The sequence below is a fragment of the Xenopus tropicalis genome, chromosome 2 (assembly GCF_000004195.4).
Source record: "Xenopus tropicalis strain Nigerian chromosome 2, UCB_Xtro_10.0, whole genome shotgun sequence".
NCBI classification, from domain to species: domain Eukaryota; kingdom Metazoa; phylum Chordata; class Amphibia; order Anura; family Pipidae; genus Xenopus; species Xenopus tropicalis.
In genome coordinates, this window is record NC_030678.2 from 113,428,085 (window position 1) to 113,447,190 (window position 19,106).

At 38.9% G+C, this 19,106-nt stretch overlaps 1 long non-coding RNA gene across 1 annotated transcript; it reads right to left on the minus strand.

The window, feature by feature from the left end:
* Positions 1-10,678: 10,678 nt before the first annotated feature.
* Positions 10,679-17,400, minus strand: LOC105946538. Its single transcript, XR_001169974.3, has 3 exons — positions 17,167-17,400; positions 15,543-15,637; positions 10,679-10,801 (listed from the first exon to the last, which is right to left on the minus strand). It is a non-coding gene; the product is annotated as an uncharacterized LOC105946538 (long non-coding RNA).
* Between the last annotated feature and the right edge of the window lie 1,706 nt (positions 17,401-19,106).

A 19,106-nucleotide genomic window follows, 5' to 3' on the forward strand; every position in this document is an offset into this window, starting at 1 on the left:
CAATGTAAAAGGGGTTTTCCATTCTGCCTCACTGTTCATTTCCCCCAAACCCCCCAAAGACGCTGAAGAATTTCATAAGAGACTAGAAATAGAAAGAATACATTTGCCAGGATGGGACACCAATTCAGAGACTTATCTACCAAAGATAACAGAATTCTGGAACACCCCAATGTAGCATCCTAGAAACTCTCCTCATACTCCCGAGCTCAGAGAAGAATGTGAAATGATGTTCTTTACAGAAAGAAGAGATACCTGAATATTAAGTATCATTTAATATAACATTGCACTTTTCTCTGAGAAAGATTTATTGTTTTCTACATAAGTCTATCTTATGTTTGATACTAAAAACACAGTTTGATACTAAAAACAGGGATTTATTGTGATTTCTACCAAGAGAGACCAACTTTGCTCTCTCTTATTTTAACTTTATATTTTATTGCATACATTTTACATTATACCTTACTTTTAACCTATTACCTTTCCCTTTTACCTTACTATTAAAAATTGCATGTTTAAGGGGCCCATTTACTAACCATCAGCTGAAATCGAGCTGGATAGAGCAGAAAGCTGCTACCTGCTATCCCACAGCCCCAGTCCCTTCCCAGAGGCTATTATCCCACTGCTACTATAGGCACCATCTCTCCCTACTATACCAGCTACCCCACAGCCACAGTTCCTCTATCCCACAGCCAGTCCCACTATCCCACAGCCATAGTCCCACATCCCCAGCCATCCCACACTCCCACAGCCACAGTCCCACATCCCCAGCCATCCCACAGCCACCAGCCATCCCACTATCCCACAGCCACAGTCCCACATCCCCAGCCAGCCCACATCCCCAGCCATCCCACACTCCCACAGCCACAGTCCCACACTCCCACAGCCACAGTCCCACATCCCCAGCCATCCCACACTCCCACAGCCACAGTCCCACATCCCCAGCCATCCCACAGCCACCAGCCATCCCACACTCCCACAGCCACAGTCCCACATCCCCAGCCATCCCACACTCCCACAGCCACAGTCCCACACTCCCACAGCCACAGTCCCACATCCCCAGCCATCCCACAGCCACCAGCCATCCCACACTCCCACAGCCACAGTCCCACATCCCCAGCCATCCCACACTCCCACAGCCACAGTCCCACACTCCCACAGCCACAGTCCCACATCCCCAGCCATCCCACACTCCCACAGCCACAGTCCCACACTCCCACAGCCACAGTCCCACATCCCCAGCCATCCCACACTCCCACAGCCACAGTCCCACATCCCCAGCCATCCCACACTCCCACAGCCACAGTCCCACATCTCCAGCAATCCCACAGCCACCAGCCATCCCACACTCCCACAGCCACAGTCCCACATCCCCAGCCAGCCCACAACCACAAGCCATCCCACACTCCCACATAAAACCAGCATCAAACATAATTAAATTTATTTTATTTATTATTAAAATAATTTATTTTTTTAACATTCAATTTGACAGTGAAAGCCCCCTCAAGCGCAATTAGACTAAAAAAACCTAAGCGCTTCAAACCCACCTTTCCCCAAACTTACATTGCAAATATGGCTGCTGACAGACAAGCGCGCCAGTCTTAAGCGTTACGTCAAGGGGTCACAAAGCTGCGCATGCGCATTAGACGAAGGGGGGGAAGTGACGTCAGCGATTTTGAAAATGTCGGCGCCAAACTACAGACACAGCCGAATCTTCTGAGGGATTGTGCGCCGATACAAAAGCAGCAGGTAAGTTTTTAATATAGCGATTAAAGACAGGGGCTCATGCCCTTTCCAAATATATCTATATAAAAATTTTTCTTTCCTTCTCCTTTAATGGATCAATAAAGGCGACTTTTTAAGTGGATGTCCTGGTGTCCAGAGTCTGTTGGAGTATTCCCTTTGATATTGCTTTGCTTCCCTCAGCTACGGGTTTGGGGCTTCCTGCACCCAGACTACCTTCTGAGTTCTTTCCTGGTTACAGCTATCAACAATTGGTGTTGGGATAGTGACCGCAGTTACTTTGTGATAGACCTGGGGTGTTCAAACCCAGGTCTCTTTTTAGACTTGGTACAGGTTTATATATATTTACAATTACAAAGGGTGTTGTGGATCTAAATAGGAGCTTGATATAAGCTCTTGTTTCATATTCTGTTTTAAAAATAACTTTTTGTTTGTGCTAACTTTCAAAATACCGATTTGATTGATACAAAGCTTTAATTGGAAAATTCCCAGTACATTATATAAAGAGAAAATCGCTGAAAAACTGAAAACACGAGACGAAACTTCTGTTTATAATCAATGGGAAACTCATGCACAATACGCGGGTTCTTGGTTTCTTTAGGTTAAATCAACCAAAAGGAGAGACAAAAGGAAATCAATAACCTATTAAAAGAAATTGATACTTTGGAAACACAACATAAAATTTCCCAATTAGAAAACATAGACCAAAAACTATTGGAAAAAAAGGAATGAACTGAAAACATTACTTGATAAGGATTCTACAAAAGCCTTTATGAGAACAAAACACAAAATATTCAGCAACAAATGTGGCAAATTTAGCCAATATGTTAAAATCTCAATTTTCCAAATCTTACATCATGATAATCAACAGATGGTAAACACAACTTCTGAAATGACAAAGTGTTTCCAATTGATTTTTTGGGGAAAAAAAGGGAATGAATTATCAGCTTCCTATCAAAACTACAATTAGCAAGAAAAAGACCCTTTAATATCTAGATGATCCATTTGAAGTTGAAGAATTACCATGTTAATTAAGGTATTACTTTAAAGAAGAAAGAAAGCCATTTGGTAAACGCTATGGTAAAATGTTCCCTACCACCCCCCCATCCTCCTGAAACGGTGTTTTATTTTTCGCAATATACTTAGTGAATCGGTGCACCAAGGTAAAGAAGATCGGCTCCTTTTCACGGTTTGCGGCTGCCATTTTACTTTTGAAAGAGTAAGTTTATGTTCTCTTAATTGCCATTAATTTGACATGTACTTTTTTTTTACCTTTAGTTGTCCTTTAAAGCAGAACACCTTGATAATTTCTAATTTAGTAGAATTAACTGGAAATATATTCAAACTGTTATACAAACTGTATGGCAGCCAAGAAGGGGCATATGCACATTAATTTTGCCAAATACCTAGGCAGAGGCAGGCTGCCTATGCACCCTAAGTAACCCAGGCGATCCTGCACCCTCCCCCCGTGTGTGTGACGTCATGGTTGGTGCCACACAATGACGAGGCAGTGGAGGCAAGAGAGTGTGAACTAGGGATAGAAAGAACAGGTATGTACCTGGCACCCCCCATCATTGTGCCCTAGGCAGGTGCCTCTTCTGCCTACTCCTAGTTTAGGCCCTGTACTTTGGTAAATCTATGCATATTGTGCATCAAACTGTTCAACAGAAGGAAAAAGCACAATGGCTTTGCTTTAAAGTAGGTGAAACTAAAAAGTGTTGGTGGGTGAAGTTTATTATAACAGTGGGTGTAACTTAAAATTGTAAGAGGGGCATATTTTTGTATGTTGCACTGTATACTGCATCCCTCCACTTTTTTCCCGATTATACCTAGTTTATTGATATTGTGTCTGTTGCCTAATTTTAGTTATATTGGTAGCACACAGTTTTGGTTATGCTTATACAACTTTTTCTTGCCACTTAAATGCATAGATTTCATATATCAAAATGAATGGAAAGGAAGATCCAAACAGACACAGCATAAATAATACTGTAGGTGTTTCATGGAGGATTAAGTAAACTGTAACTGAAACTCATATTCTGGCAGCCAAGCAAATAAACGGGGGAAGTACATTACACCTCTTATGGGACATTCAAACCTAAAATAGAATTTGTACAAGTTAGCATTTCATTTATAACATTTTTAAATATATGTGGAAAAAAGTTGTTTGACATTATCCTGTTATCAGGCTACTGGAATGTATTGTTCCCTTATTGGCTATATAAGGCTGAGAAGGGCTCATTGCATATCCCAGCCAGCGGTAATGCAGCAAACCAATTGCTAACTGCAGTACTGAGTGTTATTGCTACTTATAGCTCTGTATATAAGAGCTGCAATACTTATGCAGCTCTCCTTCTACTGTTGGAATACAGTTTTGTAACTGCTATTCCTACCAACAAAATAAAAGCGTAATGTTAAAAATCAAAAGTCAAAAAAAGTGCCAGGGAGATCCATATAAAAAGCTACATCTTGTTGATCAGGTTAGCTGAATTATTTGATGTTTCTTTTCATAATTCTGAATCCACCTTCCATCTTTTGACAAAATCACAGCATCGTTTGAAGGTTCCTGCTCGCAGCTCTCCGAATGCCAAGCTCTGCTTCTGAAACTTGTCAATATTACAGCTTCTAATCCTCAGTAGCCTTGACATTCTTGAATATTTTATGCTTTGTTTTGCTTTTTACATGAAACTCAGTTTGAAAACCTATTACTACACAAATAAAATTCTCTGAATCAGTGGACAGAAATCATTTTTAGCTGCCATCACCTATATGCTGAAATAGAGCTTAACAGCTTGTGTTTGGGAACACGGAAACATGAAATAGCCCACTTACTTTGTATCAGTAGGACCCCCCCCTCCCACTGACTGCGGGGTGGGTGTGCAACTGCAATCTCCAATCCGGTTGGTTGCTGGCGGGAAGGTGAGAAAATGACTGGGGCTATATGTTGATTTGATAAAGCGTTATGGGACCTGAATATTATCAAAAGTTATTCCATTGGAAATAGTAAAACACAGTATTTTTAGCTTTGAAAAAAATGTGCCAGTGTCTTTTAATACCTATTTTATATTTTAGTATAATGCCTTCACTGAATCCCTCAGGCCCTATGGTTAACTCCATTTGGGTATCTGTCTTGTTGTTCTGAACTCATGTCACAAAAAAGTCCTGAGTGTCCCAGCATTGTGGGTGAGACTAAAATGAGAGACTAGAGCCTATACTGTAGGTGGATCTAACCTTGCAGCCAATGCCTCTAGCTCAACTTATGGTCTTACAATTATATGTTCTTGTCTCTGTGACCTTGTCTTGGGGTAAAGTTGGGGGGAAATGCACTCTTATCCCAGTGCTCCATGGTACGTAGTTAGCCTTCCTCACAAGCAGACCATAGGTAAAGGTGGCCATTCATGTGTAAATTTGTAAATTATTTTTTTTATTATCGTACAACCGTTCTTATCATGAAATTATCATTTAAGAAGTATGATTTGCCTGTCACTTCTATCCTCTATATTGGAGTCCACCCCTCTGTTCAAAAGACCTTATAGTTTCCCATTTTACCAAGTTCCTTTTCAATCTGTGTCGTTAAAGCCTTGAGTTATCTCTGTTTGGCTGAGAGAGAGGAAGGGAGAGGACTTTATTAAACATCTCTCTTCAATTAGCTTTCTTGGCATGAATCATATCATTGTGCATATCAATGCCAATAGCTGGACTCGCTTAGAAGGAAACTCAGTGTGTCTGATCCCTTCCTTCTGCTATACTTCCCTTGTAGCTTCCAGCTGCCCGACATAGGATCAAAGCTCCAGTAGAAGCTGTTTTACCATCCAAGAACAAAACTTTCCTTGTGCTTAAAACTGTATGCAGTAGGGAAATAGAGGAAATATACATCCCCAAAGTACTTTTATAGCTGCCACTGTGTGTATTAGTACACATCATTCACCTCAGTGCCTCAGTATGCATAATTCTCATGTTTAAACATTTCTCTTCGATTTTTGTTTTGCAGAAACTGATGTATAAACATAAGAATTGATCAGTTCATTTTTGTTTTAAAGCTGAAAAATTATGATTCATTTTTTATGCATTTATCAATCTTATTTATAAAGAAATCTATATCTACTCTCTGATATGTACTGTATCACTTTACACACAGCATTTAAAATCCTGATGACATATTTAATAAAAAGACACATTTTTTCAGTGCTATAGTTGTCTAAAGCCCTTGGCACAAGTGAAGCATTGCTTCTGCATAACATTTCTTATAATGATGGTAGAAGAGGGATTTACCAAATATCACAAAAGCGACATTATCTAGTGGAATGCACATTCTATAACTGATTGGATTTTGATTAAGTATGTGATACGGCAGCTTTGACTTATGTATTTAACTGCTTATATGCTGTGACTTTATACCACGATACATTACTGTGCATTAAGAGACAATGATAAACTTAAACAATAAACAGTCTTTTGCCTTCTGTATCCCCCACTTAATATGTTGAAAAATAAAGAATATATATATATATATATCCAAAAAAGACCAGCAACACCAAGTTATATTCCAAAAACAATCAATTGTGTATTAAAAACACATGAACAGCCAACGTTACGTTTCGGTCCCCATCGGGACCTTTCTCAAGGCCTTATATATATATACAGTGGCTTGCAAAAGTATTCGGCCCCCTTGAACTTTTCCACATTTTGTCACATTACAGCCACAAACATTAATCGATTTTATTGGAATTCCACGTGAAAGACCAATACAAAGTGGTGTACACGTGAGAAGTGGAACGAAAATCATACATGATTCCAAACATTTTTTACAAATAAATAACTGCAAAGTGGGGTGTGCGTAATTATTCAGCCCCCTTTGGTCTGAGTGCAGTCAGTTGCCCATAGACATTGCCTGATGAGTGCTAATGACTAAATAGAGTGCCCCTGTGTGTAATCTAATGTCAGTACAAATACAGCTGCTCTGTGACGGCCTCAGAGGTTGTCAAAGAGAATATTGGGAGCAACAACACCATGAAGTCCAAAGAACACACCAGACAGGTCAGGGATAAAGTTATTGAGAAATTTAAAGCAGGCTTAGGCTACAAAAAGATTTCCAAAGCCTTGAACATCCCACGGAGCACTGTTCAAGCGATCATTCAGAAATGGAAGGAGTATGGCACAACTGTAAACCTACCAAGACAAGGCCGTCCCCCTAAACTCACAGGCCGAACAAGGAGAGCGCTGATCAGAAATGCAGCCAAGAGGCCAATGGTGACTCTGGACGAGCTGCAGAGATCTACAGCTCAGGTGGGGGAATCTGTCCATAGGACAACTATTAGTCGTGCACTGCACAAAGTTGGCCTTTATGGAAGAGTGGCAAGAAGAAAGCCATTGTTAACAGAAAACCATAAGAAGTCCCGTTTGCAGTTTGCCACAAGCCATGTGGGGGACACGGCAAACATGTGGAAGAAGGTGCTCTGGTCAGATGAGACCAAAATGGAACTTTTTGGCCAAAATGCAAAACGCTATGTGTGGCGGAAAACTAACACTGCACATCACTCTGAACATCCCCACTGTCAAATATGGTGGTGGCAGCATCATGCTCTGGGGGGGCTTCTCTTCAGCAGGGACAGGGAAGCTGGTCAGAGTTGATGGGAAGATGGATGGAGCCAAATACAGGGCAATCTTGGAAGAAAACCTCTTGGAGTCTGCAAAAGACTTGAGACTGGGGCGGAGGTTCACTTTCCAGCAGGACAACGACCCTAAACATAAAGCCAGGGCAACAATGGAATGGTTTAAAACAAAACATATCCATGTGTTAGAATGGCCCAGTCAAAGTCCAGATCTAAATCCAATCGAGAATCTGTGGCAAGATCTGAAAACTGCTGTTCCCAAACGCTGTCCATCTAATCTGACTGAGCTGGAGCTGTTTTGCAAAGAAGAATGGGCAAGGATTTCAGTCTCTAGATGTGCAAAGCTGGTAGAGACATACCCTAAAAGCCTGGCAGCTGGAATTGCAGCAAAAGATGGTTCTACAAAGTATTGACTCAGGGGGCTGAATAATTACGCACACCCCACTTTGCAGTTATTTATTTGTAAAAAATGTTTGGAATCATGTATGATTTTCGTTCCACTTCTCACGTGTACACCACTTTGTATTGGTCTTTCACGTGGAATTCCAATAAAATCGATTAATGTTTGTGGCTGTAATGTGACAAAATGTGGAAAAGTTCAAGGAGGCCAAATACTTTTGCAAGCCACTGTATATATATATATAAAACTCGGTGTTGCTGGTCTTTTTTGGATATTTAAATCATTTACCTTGCACCCGAGCAGAGTGCCACCCTGGGTTCGCTATATTATATATATATATATATATATATATATATATATATATAAACAAACAGTAATTTTAAATAATAATAAAATAATTTGCATTTTACCTGCTTGAACTAATATTAACGGTAAAACGCAAGCCAATGACATTCTTTTCTTTAAAATGAGTTTAAAATGCAACTTAACAATATATCTGTCAGTATACCCTTGTAAGCAAAAAAAGACATAGAAAGCAAAGCCATTATGGTTTGATAAAAAGGTTAATGTTGAGGTTTGTAAGAAGAAATGTGCATTTAAGGCATTTAAGTTAGCTGGGTCAGCTGAAATGTTTATTAGGTACAAGGAGGCCAATGCATGCAAAAAAGTAATCAGGCAAGCTAACATAGAGAATAAATGGCAATGCAGCAAAGAGTAATACAAATCCCAAATGATTTTTTTAAATATTTAAATAGTATAAAAACGAAGCAGGATTGTTTGCTGCCCTTAGTCCACTCTCATCAATGAACTTGCCTTCCCTTGATACTAACAGCAGAAAGTCTAATCTTCTTATTATTCTGTCTACACAGCTGAGAAAACATTTAATGGGGGTTTCCTTTTTTAAAGACTGAATTACAAAAAGTACTGATGGCTAGTTGAACATGAAAATGCAAACAAATGTTTAGGACCAGACGATGTTCATTCTAAGGTAGTAAAAGAGCAGAGCACTGTGATTGCCACACCTCTTTAATTCATTTTCCAGGATTCTTTGTCAAGACATGGTGCAGAGACAATTGCTGCCATTATTCCTGCTCTCAGCCTGAAAACTATAGGCCTGGTAGTTTGACACAAGTGGTAGGAAAGTTTTTGGAGGGGCTAACAAGGCATAAGGTACTGGAAACATTGCAAGTAACAATACTATAAACTTGTGCCAGCATGGTTTTATGTTTAATAGTACATGCCAGACAAATGTAATTGCCTTCTGTGAGGAGGTGAACAGAAACCTAGACTCTGGGATAGGAGTGGATGTGATCTGCACACATTTTGCTGAAGCATTTGATAGTACCATACCATGCAACAATATAGGGTTTTCTTTTTACAACCACTGCCAAAGTTGTGGGACTGCAGTTAACTCTTAGGGGCTGATTTACTAATCCACGAATTCGAATCCGAATGGGAAAAATTTGGATTGGAAACAAACATTTTGCAACTTTTTCGTATTTTTTGCGATTTTTTCGTCGCCGTTACGACTTTATCGTAAATTGTTGCGACTTTTTCGTAGCTGTTACGACTTGCGCGAAAAGTCGCGACTTTTTCATAGCCTTTACGATTTGCTCATACATTGTTGCGACTTTTTCCTATTGAGTGCTCGTAACCGGCGGGCAAAACTTTCAGACTTGGCATGATTTTGGAAGCCTCCCATAGGACTCAATGGCACTCTGCAGCTCCAACCTGGCCCAAGAAAAGTCACGATACTGAAGCTTGAATGAATCTGAAACTTTCGTACTCGGCGCGAAGGCTACGAAAAAGTCGTGGCAATTCGCACAAGTCGTAGTGCTACGAAAAAGTCGCGACATTTTGCGAAACAGTCGCAATGGCTATGAAAAAGTCACGACAATTTCCGAAAAAAAACGCAAAATACCGATCATTACAAAAAAAACGCATTCTGACGCCTTCGGACCGTTCGTGGATTAGTAAATCAGCCCCTTAGTCGGTTTTGTGAAAAATCCTATTCTTTAAGGGTACTTACATCAAAAGGTATTCCTTTTCCACTCAGTCCTTGCTGCACAATGTACTGAGTCAAGCTCAGAAGCTCCTATTAATATATGGGAATCCTGGAGCTACAGCCACCTCTGAACCATATGGCAGCTTCAGGATTTCTACAATTGCCAAAGGATGGATTGAGAGCATTTGTTCCAGAAGAATAGGGTGTATGTGTCCCTTGCATGGCGAATGCTGAAAATGACACCAATCCGAATTTTCAGAACAATTGTGTCCGACTAACATCAAAGTGTGAGCACTATTGCGCTAATGGTAATGCATCGGCTGCATGCATCAGATGAGATGAGATTACCTGGGGTAATAAGAACAACAAAAAAAGCAGGGGAGTGGTGGTCAAAACTGCACTGCATTTGCGTATTAAATGACCCCTTTCTAATTTCCATGCAGGATGTTGCTGCTTTGCAGAGAAATAAGAAGAGAGACCAAATTGTAGATCTGGGCAGCAAACTGGCATACGAGGTTGAATGCTGATAAATTCAAGGTAATGCACTTTGGTAGAAGTAACATAAATGCGAGCTATACACTTCACAACGGTAATGTGTTAAGGTACTTAACTGACAAGGATTTATAAAGTATTAGCAGTTCTAGCTGCAGGAAAAATACTGCAAATAAAAATATGATTGGTTTCCATGGGTTACTACACTAGTGCAAACGGGCACCAGTCACAAATTGTTTTGAAGAAAGAGTATCCTGCTATAGACAGCTGAGGATTCAGCCTGTCAGGCTTTTCTTAGTGCATTTTGTATAGTTTACCACTGAGCAATGATGGGGACATAATGGTATCACTGATGTTGTTAATGTGACAGTTACTCCCATTTCACATGTACTCTGCACTCTAGGCAAAAACACCAGGAGACAAAACAAATCCAAGGCATCTGTTTATTCATGCTGATAATATCGATGGCATCACTGAACCAGAGAAATAAGGGAATCCGTTGTCTTAATTCCAATGAATTACTTATTTATTTAGAAGAGTTGCTTACGTCTGCTGCTGGCAAGAAAAAAAGAAAATGCTTCAGATAGACTCCTCTTCAGGGAGTTAGGCTGCCACTTTACATTTTGTTATGATCTTATTTTACATGTGTGTAAAAGTCTGTAAAAGGTTGTGTTGCACATTTCTCCTAGTACTTTGCAGATACTGCTTGTTTTAAAGAACATGTTGGCCTTTTTCCCAGATAAAGCAAATGGAATGAAATTCCATTTTTCATCCACCTACATGCCATCTGTACATACCTACACAAGATGGAAGGATAACTGGTCCAGCCAAGAACAATGCCCCAACACCCTGGCCTACTAATACCTGTCTGGTACATATCAAAACTGAAGGAACATAAATCTAATGTTCATATAGAAAATTATATTAAAATAAATAAATTATTATTTTGGAAGACAAGAAACTGTGGGGGCAGATCTATTACCACTGGAGGATTGGTTTAGGGGAGATTTTTTTATGAAACAAGGATGGTTTGGGGGCAGATTTATTATGAAACAAGGATGGTTTGGGGGCAGATTTATTATGAAACAAGGATGGTTTGGGGCAGATTTATTATGAAACAAGGATGGTTTGGGGGCAGATTTATTATGAAACAAGGATGGTTTGGGGCAGATTTATCATGAAACAAGGATGGTTTGGGGGCAGATTTATTATGAAACAAGGATGGTTTGGGGGCAGATTTATTATGAAACAAGGATGGTTTGGGGGCAGATTTATTATGAAACAAGGATGGTTTGGGGCAGATTTATCATGAAACAAGGATGGTTTGGGGCAGATTTATTATGAAACAAGGATGGTTTGGGGGCAGATTTATTATGAAACAAGGATGGTTTGGGGGCAGATTTATTATGAAACAAGGATGGTTTGGGGCAGATTTATTATGAAACAAGGATGGTTTGGGGCAGATTTATTATGAAACAAGGATGGTTTGGGGCAGATTTATTATGAAACAAGGATGGTTTGGGGGCAGATTTATTATGAACAAGGATGGTTTGGGGGCAGATTTATTATGAAACAAGGATGGTTTGGGGGCAGATTTATTATGAAACAAGGATGGTTTGGGGGCAGATTTATTATGAAACAAGGATGGTTTGGGGGCAGATTTATTATGAAAACAAGGATGGTTTGGGGCAGATTTATTATGAAACAAGGATGGTTTGGGGGCAGATTTATTATGAAACAAGGATTGGGCATTTTGAGGGTGGGCAGATTTATTATGAAACAAGGATGGTTTGGGGGCAGATTTATTATGAAACAAGGATGGTTTGGGGGCAGATTTATTATGAAACAAGGATGTTTTGGGGCAGATTTATTATGAAACAAGGATGGTTTGGGGGCAGATTTATTATGAAACAAGGATGGTTTGGGGGCAGATTTATTATGAAACAAGGATGGTTTGGGGGCAGATTTATCATGAAACAAGGATGGTTTGGGGAAAACATGTGAGTTCTATATATTACATGCATTGTGTTAAAATCAGTTGTTTTTTATCCACCTTTTTTTTGTGATGTTAACAACGCCAGTGAGATACAGGACTCACTCTTTCTTTTTTACATCATTTTATCTGAACCCGACCCTTGGATCAATGTGCCCCATGTCTCATGTTTTAATGCATCAAGCAATGTTGGCGATTTCAAAGGCTCCTGCCGTTTGACTATTCTCAGGTACGATATCTGCTTACGATGGAGTATTTGAAGCTACTGAATATTACATTCAAAGTATAACATCAAAATCTTCCTGCACAGACCTCTACCATGTTGTGGTCCACAAATGAAAATGGAAGTTGTGTCTTTGCACACAGACCCACACCACCTGCTTTGAGCTTTCCAGTTTATTGCTGCTTGCCCTGAGAACTACCCAGTGATGCCTTTTGAGCAAAAGAAGTTATTCTTATTCACCACTCTCCTCCCTCTTACCATGGTGTCTTTTGAGACTCTGTAACTGAATCCATGACTGACCAAAGCTTTTGCTTTAGGGAAGGTGATTCTGATTTATGGCAGCCAGTCAGCACTGATGGTTTTCACCCGTTAATTACAGATTGCTATGTAAATGTGTAACTGGATAAGTGTGGTGTGAGACTGAAAGATATGAAATATACACCTTTATCTATTTGGCAGTTATGGGGCTACCTTAGAGCAGAGAGGCCGACCTACAACCTACATCCTAAGTTCTGGCTTTATTGTGACTGTGCTTACACTGTCCCTGTTCTGTCATGGCCTCACTCCTGTCCTGATAATGCTCCCTTCTCTTCACCTTCTGACAATCTTGGATAATGTTTCAATGCATTTTAGTTAAGCAGGAAAGAATTTGGGTGCAGATTATAGTAAAACTGTAAATGTGAGAAGTTTTTTCTTAATAAATTGCATCTGGCTCTGTAGGAAAATCTGAAATTTGTCATCAAATGGAATCTGGCCCACAGAGACAGATGCAATTCAGTGAGAAAAATGTAACTCTGTTTATCACATGAAAACTCTATTGAAGTCTATGGGAAAAAAAACTGGAACTGGCTTAGGAGAAAAGTTTTCTCTCCTCAAATTGAATGTCGTCAATAAGTTTTTATGTGATGAACCATGAAATTATCTAATTGAATCCGACCCTTAATCTTTTATTGTGTTTTCATGAGCTATACCATAAGCTCTTCTTTCTGAATTGAATCTGCCCAATAGGGCCAAATATATAAGCTGCCTTGATGGGGCACTTCAGCTTATGCATGTTTGTACAAACAGTGTGACCATATGTCTTGTTTTCAATTGAATGAAGGTATTTCCCCTTGCTGGTAATTCACTATTTTCCTTAAATGCATTTATATCAATTTATACTCATGGAGTGCTGAGAGATTGTTTAACTGTATATATTTTAGTCATGTTTCATGCACCCAAATGTGCCCTTTCAACTATAGAATAAGCAAGGCTGAATGTTAAATGTATTAAGCAAAAAGCACCACACGAATCTAGCTTAATTAACACAAATTTATTTTAATAGGGAAAAAATACAAAAAAAGTTCCAATGTTTCCATCCCAACAATGTGATCTTCCTTAGGAAGAAATTATCGTTATCTCTATCTATCGAAAAAGCCATAGCCTCTACATGACATCCTACCCTCACAGCACTCTCCTGGATCCATTCACCTGTCCCTTTTCTCTGTTTCTTTCCTAGACGTAATTTTTTACAACTTGAACCCTCTGTTGGGGTCCCTAAAGGCTCTGTTATTAGGCTACTTTTCTCACTCTGTACTACATCTCTTGGTAAAATCATAAGCTTTTTTTGGTTTCCATTGCCATCTGTATTCCATTTACTCTCAAATCTATTTCTCTTGTCCTGATCTTTCCTCCTCCTCATACTGTACATCAAGTATCCAACTGTCTCTCTGTTATACGCTTTTGGATGTTCTCTTGCTATTTAAAGCTCAACTTAAACTGAACTCAGCTGATTCCATCATTCCATCACACAGTTTTTATACCTTGGGGTCACATTTGAAACAACACTTTCCTTCATTCCTAACATCCAATACCTTGCAAAATCTTGTCAACCTCATCTTCAAAATATTGGAAGAATAGGCCTTTAGTCTTAAACTTAAAATATTACTATACTAATTAATCAGCTGTCATCTGAACTACTGCAACCCCCGCCTTATTGTCCCTATTGCTGTCACTTTCTATAACTCATCCAAAATGCATCTGGATTTAGGCTGGAAGATAGATTACAAATAATGGTGATAAATAGAACATTTCCTAGTTGGGTCATTGTTGTTACAGCAGTAACTTAGAGGGCTGTCCATGGACCATTGCTTTTTTTTAGTTTATTTCTAAACACCCTTAAGGTTGGCATTGTAGTAATGCCCCTGCGTCGATGCTGATATTACTAAAGGGTGCAAATCAGTAGGTTCCATGCAGGATTTTCAGTTCTGCAGATTTTGGAGGAATGAGCAACAGGCTGCTAATGATGCAAGTTTTACACTACAGGGAATTGTGTTGGGAGGTCTCTCAATTTAGAAGGTTTGAGAGGTACATACAGGTATGGGACCTGTTATCCAGAATGCTCGGGACCAGGGGTCTTTGGGATAAGGCATCTTTACTTAATTTGGATCTAGATACCTTAAGTCTACAAAAAATAATTTAAACATTAAACCCAGTAGGATTGTTTTGCCTACAACAAGGATTAACAATATCTTAGTTTGGATCAAGTACAAGGTAATCATTTTTAAAAATCATAATAATTTGCTTATAAAGGAGTCTATGGGAGATGGGCTTTCTGTAATTTTGATCTTTCTGAATAACGGGTTTCCATATAACTGATCCCATACCTTCTATTTCTTTCTTTGTTTTATTTGTAATTTACAGGATGGTTAAACTCAGACTGAGCACACACGATTTTCATCTTTATTTAAATAAGAGAAAACAGACAAGGCATTTCTAAATGGCAACATGTTTTATGGTTTATGTTCCAGTTCTGGAAGTAATGGGATTTACAGTTTTTGATCATTTATATTCTCCTAATTAACAGCCAGGCTTCTCTTAGTTTTTATAACTCCCCGGGAACCTTCCTTCCAATAAAGAGACAGCCGCAGCCTTTGAACAATTCATAACCTTGATTAATATTCCGTTTGACTTCATTTCACATGAAACATTTAAAGCAAAAACAAAGAGGGCCCCTAACAGAAATGTAAGAATGCGTGCTTGGGAATGCATGCCGTGTGCTGTGAAGGGTTGGTAAATTTAATAAGTACATAACTCACCTTGTCTAAAGCACGGGGCTCTACAATGGTTTCTTTATAATTAAAAAGGAGAAAAGAAACTGGAGCTGTCACTATTCCTCCTCTCATACAAGTCCCTAAAAAAAGAAAGAAAGAAATTATTTAACAGCACTTTGAGCTCCAAAGGAGTCTCTAATGAATTGTGTTGTGACGCATTCATGCGGAGTCCAAATGAATGAATAAGCATTATATTAAGCAACTGTAACATGGTTTTATGTATTTGGTGCTGCCTAGACTCTCCTGTCTAATTCAAAGTAAGCTAAATAAAGCATATACACCACCATCAAACCCCACCACCAAATAATATAATGGGGCACTCTTTACTCTCTGGCCCCCAACACCCCAGCATGGAGAGAAGATGTTGGTATTTGGCTTTGTACTGTCAGTATTGGTGCTGAAACTGTAGGACACAAAAGAATGTGATTTTGGTCATGCTTTGCAGTTGGGTTAAAGGTGAGTGTGTGTTAAGTGATGCAGCCAGGTCATAAATAACCCCCTCAGTCACTTATTAACTCACTTGAAACCTCATGTATTCCTAAGCATGGGAATAAATTTTAGATTTACATTTGCAGCTTTTTTAAAGGACATGGAAAACCAGATTCACTGGCGCACCCCCTCCCTCCAGAGCACCGTGCTGCCATTTTAGTTATTCCTAGTGCTGAATGTAAACTCAACTCAGGAACCCAAGTGGTTGGGCTTAGGGATAGGATATTCCTGGAGAATGGAATCACTGGGAACTTTGCCTAGCGTTGATGATTTGTTGACTGCAGTTATTGTGTATGTACTGTATATATATCTGTGTGTGTGTATATATACATATATATATATATATATATATATACACACACACCTTCAGAAACGGCACTCACGGCATAAAGTCCAACCATAGTTATTTCTAAATGTTTCAATAAAGCAAGTAGGAAGCATTGGTTGTTCCCAGTTTTTCAGGCTTAGGACTTGTGTTAGGTTGTACACACATGGTTAGGTCCATTTTATATTTGTGAAACAAAGAGTATTTGTTCTGTGGTCCTATACCTTTGTAACATGTCAGTGATTGGGTTATGTGATCTCACATTTCCTAGTAGGTCTGTACCCATAAGAACTAAGATCAAAGCTGATCTTGCTGCACTGAGCAAAATGTTCCGTATTCATCTTTGTTCCCCTTTGACATCAGTTAACACATGCACTGCCAATTATTGAGCACACAAAATGGCTCTGCAAAGGCAATGTATTTATATAAATGTCCTGTGACATATGTTACAACAACAAGTTAAGTGAGAAAAATAAAATACAGTAAGAGAGAACATTTCCAGACCAGATTCTTTGAAGATCACAGGACAATTTCCTTATCTCTCAGAGGAGAGAGAGCCCTCAGCTATACAACAGCCTGAATAAATCAGCTCAGCATAGGTGCTATAATTATCTGAACCAATCCCAGTCAATCCAAGGCCTTAACCCCTGGATTACTGGTCTGAAATGTATTCCAACACATAGGTTCTGGGTGAAAAGCAAAATATAACCCTTCTTTTTAAAATGAGCTCATTCACTTGCCCTTATGTAGAAACTTCCAGGAATAGATATAAATTTATTTTTAGCGCAGACTTACCCGAGTGATCTAACCCCTCCATCACTTTTTTCCTTTGTAAAGTAATCGATTCTGGGACTTAAAGTCACTCTGCTTTCCATAAAGGAAAATCCAAGAATCCATCAATTCTCAACTGAACAAGGTGAATGGGGTTGCATTACACTGGGAGCCGAAGAGAAGGTTGGGAATTGGCTCCTATGGGTTACCTGGCTTCTTTTCAGTGTGTGCAATCAACAGAGCTGGGCCAAGTAGGCTTGCCCCGCCCCCTCCCGTGGGTGCATGCACATGCGCAAGCGAGCGTATTTATGCATGCACACAGGTGGGGGGGCTGCAGCAGGCGCTGGAGGGGGTTGTGCAGTGGGGGTTGTGCAGTGGGGGTAAAGGGCACGGAAATAGGGCAGGTGCCTCTTCTGCCTATCTCTAGTTCTAATTGAATAAGCAGAAAAGAAAAAAAAAGACACATTTTTTTTGGAATCTTGGCTGGAGGAGAGCCGGCTACTAATGCAATGTTGCAGTGTTATGAATAGTCTGAATAAGGAGGAGGGAAAGGCAGGAGGGAATTGTAAGGCTGATATTGCTCTCAGTTGTAATTAAGTTTACAAAAAATGTTAAAATCATTGCTAATGTTTCATTACCATACATAGAAAATATGCTTATAATTAAATTCTCTTTTATTATGAAAAGAAATAGTTCTTCATTTCATCCTGTAATTTCATACCAGTCAAAAAAACATACATTCCTCCTGCTTTTCTTCAAAACTAGCAGGTTAATTGGCTTCTTATAGAAAATGACCATAGTGTGTGGCTTAGGTTTCTCTGGGCAGGGGCTGATGTGAATGGTGTATAATCTCTGTAATCCCTGTGAATATGTTGGCACTCTATGTTGGTGTGGATCTTTGGATTTGCCTGGGGCACACAAAGTAGCCTGAACATTATTCCTGCTGTAGGTTTTGGATTGCTAGTTTGCATGTGTCCAGGGAAAACTGAAGTGACTTAGTAGTTTTAATGCCAGAACAAGGAAAACTGTGGTTTAACAAGTCCAGCAGCCTGAAGTGATATTTTGTTCTGCTTTATTTTTAGAATGGTGAATAAACCTTTCCATAATCACACATAGATGTACTTCTGGCTCAGTAAATAGAACCACTTGTTCATAAAAAATAACACACACAAAAAGACTAACGTCAGTCATTGCTGTCATATTATGCCCCCTTTTTTCTTTCTGTTTCATATACATTACTTTTATTTTCTTGCATATAAGCTATCTGTTTTTCTTTCTGTTTCATATACATTACTTTTATTTTCTTGCATATAAGCTATCTGTTTTTCTTTCTGTTTCATATACATTACTTTTATTTTCTTGCATATAAGCTATCTGTTTTTCTTTCTGTCTCATATACATTACTTTTATTTTCTTACATATAAGCTATCTGTTTTTCTTTCTGTCTCATATACATTACTTTTATTTTCTTACATATAAGCTATCTGTTTTTCTTTCTGTTTCATATACATTACTTTTATTTTCTTACATATAAGCTATCTGTTTTTCTTTCTGTTTCATATACATTACTTTTATTTTCTTGCATATAAGCTATCTGTTTTTCTTTCTGTTTCATATACATTACTTTTATTTTCTTGCATATAAGCTATCTGTTTTTCTTTCTGTCTCATATACATTACTTTTATTTTCTTACATATAAGCTATCTGTTTTTCTTTCTGTCTCATATACATTACTTTTATTTTCTTACATATAAGCTATCTGTTTTTCTTTCTGTTTCATATACATTACTTTTATTTTCTTACATATAAGCTATCTGTTTTTCTTTCTGTTTCATATACATTACTTTTATTTTCTTGCATATAAGCTATCTGTTTTTCTTTCTGTTTCATATACATTACTTTTATTTTCTTACATATAAGTTATCTGTTTTTCTTTCTGTTGTGGGAGAATAGGGTGGTAAAGA